At 35.5% G+C, this 6000-nt stretch overlaps 1 protein-coding gene across 2 annotated transcripts in view; it reads left to right on the top strand.

Annotated features, from left to right (window-relative positions):
- CTNNA3 (catenin alpha 3) overlaps positions 1-6000 on the top strand; it is a 1717381-nt gene that overhangs the window by 357804 nt on the left and 1353577 nt on the right. The gene's annotated exons all lie outside the window — the stretch shown is intronic.

Here is a 6000-nt window from a genome sequence, read left to right as displayed (position 1 = left end):
GGATCCTGAGAAACTTAACAGAAACCCATGGGGGAGGGGAAGGAAAAAAAAAAAAAGAGGTTAGAGTGAGAGAGAGCCAAAGCATAAGAGACTCTTAAAAACTGAGAACAAACTGAGGGTTGATGGGGGGTGGGAGGGAGGGGTGGGTGGGTGATGGGTATTGAGGAGGGCACCTTTTGGGATGAGCACTGAGTGTTGTATGGAAACTAATTTGACAATAAATTTCATATATTGAAAAAAAACAAAAAAAACAAATAAATGCTTTTAAAATTAGGCTTTCTTCAATTAAAGTTTTCACAAAGGATGATGGTCAGCCATTATTAAAATATTAAATAATTGTTTTCTTACCTCATGGTAAGTAAAATTAAAAAATTAAAAATATGTTTAAGCATGTGAGCCACCCTAGAATAAATGATACTTCAGATGGCGATTCTGTACAAAATAATGCTAATTTGGATGCATGAATTCTGCTATCTTCATTGAAAAATCAATTGGTTTAAAGATGCCTGTTTATTCTCTATTAAATAAATTTATTGTTAAACAAAATTCAAAAACAAAGCTTCAGAGAGGCACTTCTGAAATGGCAGAGTGAAGACCTCTGAAAATTCACTCTTTAATAAAAGCAATGAAGAATACTGACAAAAATGTTCAAAATCAACATATTCAGAACTCTAGAAATTAATGGAAGGCTTTCAAAAAGAAAAATGGGTGGATCTCAGTAGGAACAATAATTTCTATGGTATTTTAACTTGTCCTATTTGTATCCCCTTCTCCTCAGATCCATAGTAGCCTAGAAAGTCAATAGTCCTATAACCATTGTAACTGTGCAACCAGAAACTCAGCAGTCAGTTGAAGGGGAGAATAGATTGAGAGCTGCCCCCAAAGTCCTATCCTCCTTAGATAATTTTTACTATTTGATCTCTCTGGCAGCAACATGGAAAGCCCCATTCAAAGGACTTGTCTTTATTTGACCTGACTTACAGCTGCTCAGTGGGAAAGAACCAACTCCAGGGAGTTTATTAAAAATAATCAGCAGTAATTGGTTTGTTTGCTTGTTTTGTTTACTTTTTAATTTTTAAAATGTTTATTCATTTTTGAGAGAGACAGAGACAGACAAGAGCAGGAGAAGGTCAGAGAGCGAGGAAGACAGAGAATCCGAAGTAGGCTTCAGGCTCCAAACTTTCAGCACAGAACCTGACCCAGTGCCTGAACTCACGAACTATGAGGTCATGACCTGAGTTGATTTGGACGCTTAACTGACTAAGCCACACAGGCACCCCAATAAGCAGTAATTGTTTAACATCACAGGTGGTTGAGGCTGTGGTATCACTTGGAGAATCAAGAAGTTGGCCCAAGACCTTAAAAGAAAAATATGGAAAATGAGATGTTTTAGGGGCCTTTGAAAAGCTCTATTTCTGGGGATCTCAAAGTCCAAACATGTATGGGGCTATGGGCTATGCTACCATTTGGCCCAACTTGGTGCTGTGCATAAGTAGGGAGTGAAGCCTAAAACAGAGTTTTAAAATGCCAAAGCATTGAAGGCATAACCCAACACACACACACACACACACACACACACACACATACACACACACCCTCTTAACGGAGATGAGCCATCGATTCAAGGCATTTAAGGAAATATTTGTCCAAACATTAGACAAACACTAAGCAGATAATTCTCTAAGGATACAGGCTATACATAATTAGCCCAGGAAAGTTGTTAAAATAAAGGATAACAGTAATAGCAGCAGCAGGAACAAAAACAAACAAAAACCCTGTATGGAGAGAAGTGAATGATCTTCAGAGTGCCAGATTATATTATTTAAAATGTAAAGTTTTCAACAAATAATTGTGAGACCTGTAAAGAAATATGTAAAGAAAATAGGGACCATACATGGGGGAAAAACAGTCAATAGAAACAGTCCCCAACGATGGCCAAATGCTGGCCTTTTAGACAAAAACTTTAAGCTAGCTAATTTAAAGATGTTCAAAGGACTAAAGCTATATCTAAAAACTAAACGAAAGTATGAGAAACATGTCTTGGTAAATAGAGGTTATAATTAAAGAGATAAAAAATATAAAAAACAAAATAGAAATTCTGGAGTTACATAGTATAATAACTGAAATAAAATAAAGTCATTAGAGAGGCTTATGAGAAGATTTGAGAAGTCAGAAGAATGAATCAGCAAACTTTAAGATAGGTCAATTGAGATTAGCAGTCTGAGGAACAGAGTGTAAAAAGTACCAAGAACAATGAACAAGACTTCAGAGATCTATGGAACAACCTCAAATGTACTAGCATATGCATAATGGGAGTTCCTGAAAGAGAGGAGAGAAAGTAGCAGAGGTTATTTGAATAAACCTTTTCAAATTTGTTGGAAAACATTAATATACACAAGCAAGATCTATAAACTCTAAGATAAATTCAAAGAGATCCATACCTACACACATCATAGTTGAGCTGTTCAAAGCCAAATTCAAGAGAGAACTGGAAAGCAGCAAGAATAAAACACTCATCATGTACAGTGGATCCTCAATAAGATTAATGGCTACTTCTCATTAGAAACCATGGAGGCCAGAAAGAAGTGGGTGACATATTTAAAGTGCTGAAAGATAAAGAATGTCAAGCAAGAAGTCTATATTCAGCAAAACTATCTTTTATTAAAAATTAAGAAGAAATTAAGATATATCCAGAGAAACAAAAATGAAGAGAATTTGTTGCTAGCTGGTTTACTCTACAACAAATACTAAAGAGAATCCTTCAGGGTGGAATAAAAGGATAGTTGACAGTAAGCCAGATCTACACAAAGAAAGAGCACCAGTAAATGTAACTACATAAGAAAAGGTGAAAGACATTTTACCTTTTGGAGGTATGATGAATAAATGCTGTAGTTCCCTCTTCTAGCTGCGCTACTTGACTATCCTCTAAGTGGAAATTGTTCCCTGCTCAAGAACAATGCTTATATTTAGATCCCATGTCTTCTAAGTATGCTCTGATAGCTCAGCAACAAGAGCCAATAAACCATGAACACATTAGCAAAACCTAAAAAAAAGATAAGTGCGCAGAGTAATTATACAACTGTATTCATTAGGTTATAAAGATATAATTTATATCAATAATGTAAAAGCTTAAACTATGATATTATTGAAAGAAAACATAGGAACAGACCTATGTGATCTTGGGCTAAGTCATTGTTTTTTAAGATGGCACCAAAATCACAAGTGAAAAAAAAATATATATAAACTGGATTCCATCAAAATTTAAAGGTTAGTGTTGGTCGGAGGAGGTCATTGAGAGGACACAACTGCCAGTTGACTTTAAGCTGGACTTGGGGGAATTGGAGGCTCCTCACTCCCTTCCCTGTCCTTACAGGGTGCTTTTTTGCTTGTCTTTCTCATGCTAGAAGCTGCCTCAAGGACATAGCCTGGAGATAGTAATGTGTTGAGACCATCTGGGCAATATATGTGACTGAACCCGAAATTAAAGCTCCTATTTAAGCTTTTATTTTGGTTAGACAGATGTGGAGATCTACTTGTCTTGTAGCTACCCAAGACAAACCTTGTAAGTAAGTTCCTTGCTTATTAAAACTATTATTTACCATCTTAACTGGCCTGCTTCTTTCTTCTGAATCTTCTGTCTCTCTGTGTTTGGGGCCAGTTTTTGAACTAACAATTGGTGTGCCAGCCAGGAGACTGAAGAAATGGGCCTTGGGAAAGAGACATCTGTGGGAGAGATCTTGAGTTGGGTGGCACATATGTTAGATGCTTGTGGACCATTGTATGAGTACAGGGACACCCTAAGAAGACTAGCCACTTTAATGAGACTGTTTGAGAAACTATGCACTGTGGCAAAGAAAAGAAACAAACTCGCTGGTGCAATGGGCTGACCTCTACTGTGGGCAGTTTGGCTGGCCAACAATGCCCAACTAGAGGCTGAAGCTCAAGTTAGAATGTTGGGAGAAGAGCCGAAGTTAGAGAAAGATGGGCAATTGTGCACTCCTCTGCTAGTTTCAGGGCTGGCAGACAAGTTGCAAGAGAAGACTGATAAGATGGAGACCATAGTATGCTATTTTGCAAAGCAAGAAGAGCACAGGCTGTTGCAGATTAGGTTTTAAATGCTTGTGACAAAGCCTGATTAAGATGCTAACAGGTAGAATCCCTGGGAAAATGAGGGTAAAGGGGGAGGATATAGTGGTGATTGAAGATGAAATGGACAGAGTGCCCCATGGTGGCTGACCCTTCATACAGCAACATTCTCAACAGTGGAAGGTTTAAAGTTTTCCCTCTAAGATCAGTTACAAGACAAGGATGCCTATTCTCACCACTCCTATTCAACATAGTATTGTAAGTTCTAGCCAAGAATTGGGCAAGAAAAAGAAATAAAAGGCATCTAAATTGGAAAAGATGAAGTAAAATTGTTTCTGTTTGCAGATGATATGATCTTATATTTAGAAAATCCTGAGGACTGCAGTAAAAATGTTTCCACTATTAAGTGAAGTAGCAGGATACACAAGAACATACAAAATTCAGTTGCATTTATATACACTAAGCATGAATGATCTGAAAATAAAACAATCCCACTTACAAAAGCATCAAAAACAATAAAAATTGTAGGAATAAATTATAGTGAAAACTATTAAGGCATTGGTGAAATAAATGGAATACACAAATAAATTGAAAGATATCCTATGTTCATGAATTAAAAGAATTCATATTATTAAAATGTCCATACTGTATCTATACCCATCTATACAATCAATGAAATACTTATAAAAATTCCAATGAAATTTTAACAGTAATAAGAAAAACAATTCTAAATTTAGAATGGAATCTCAAAAAAACCCCATGTACCAATTGCAATCCTGAGGAAGGACAAAGCTGGAGGTGTCATACTTTCTGATTTCAAACTTTATTATAAAGGTATTATAGTCAAAATTATATCAAAACTATAAACTTTATTATAAAGGTATTATAGTCAAAGCATATTACCATATTATTATGCTAATTATGTTATTAGCATAAAGACAGACAAATTTAAGAGCTTAGAAATAAACATACGCATATATGGTCAGTATTTGACAAAGGAGTCAAGAATACTCATGGGTAAAGGATAGTTTCTTCACTAAAGGATTTTGGGAAAACTGATTATTCTATGCAAAAGAATTAAATTAGAGCCCTGTCTTACACCACTTACAAAACTTAACCAAAAATGGATTAAATACTTAATCATAAGACCTGTAGCTAAAAACTTCTAGAAATAAACATAGGGGAAAAGTTCCTTGACCTTGATTTTTACAATGATTTGGATATGACATCAAAATTGCAAGCAACAAAGGCAAAAATAAACAAGTAGGACTACATCAAACTAAATACCTTTGCACAGCAAAAGACACCATCAACAAAATGAAAATCAGCCTCTATGGAATGGGAGAAAATTTGCAAACCTATCTATCTGTTAAGGGGTTAATATCCAAATGCATAAAGAGCTCATGCAACTCAATAGCAAAAAAAAAAAAAAATCAAATCCAGTTAAAAATGGACAGGATCAAAATAGACATTTTTTCAAAGAAGACACACAAATGGCTAACGTATATTAAAAAGTGTTCAACTTCACTAATCATCAATAAAATGCAAGTCAAAACCACAATGAGCTGTCTGTTCACACTTGTTAAAATGGCTGTCAGCAAATAAGCATGAGATAATAAGTGTTGAGGAATATGTGGGGGGAAAGAATTGTGCACTGTTAGTGGAATGTAAATTGGTATAGCCAGTATTGAAAACAGTATGGGGGTTCTTAAAAAAAGTTGAAATAGAACTATCCTGTGAGGTAGAAATCTCACTTCTGAGTATATATCTGAAGAATATGAAATTACTATCTCATAGGGATAGCTGCACCCCAGCTGCACTATTATTTACAATAGCCAAGACATGGAAACAACCTGTGTCTGTTGATGGATAATGGATAAAGGAAATGTGGTATGTATGTATATGTATATATAT

This window comes from Panthera uncia, chromosome D2 (assembly GCF_023721935.1).
Source record: "Panthera uncia isolate 11264 chromosome D2, Puncia_PCG_1.0, whole genome shotgun sequence".
Lineage (NCBI taxonomy): Eukaryota > Metazoa > Chordata > Mammalia > Carnivora > Felidae > Panthera > Panthera uncia.
This window is presented reverse-complemented; position numbering and strand designations above follow the sequence as displayed.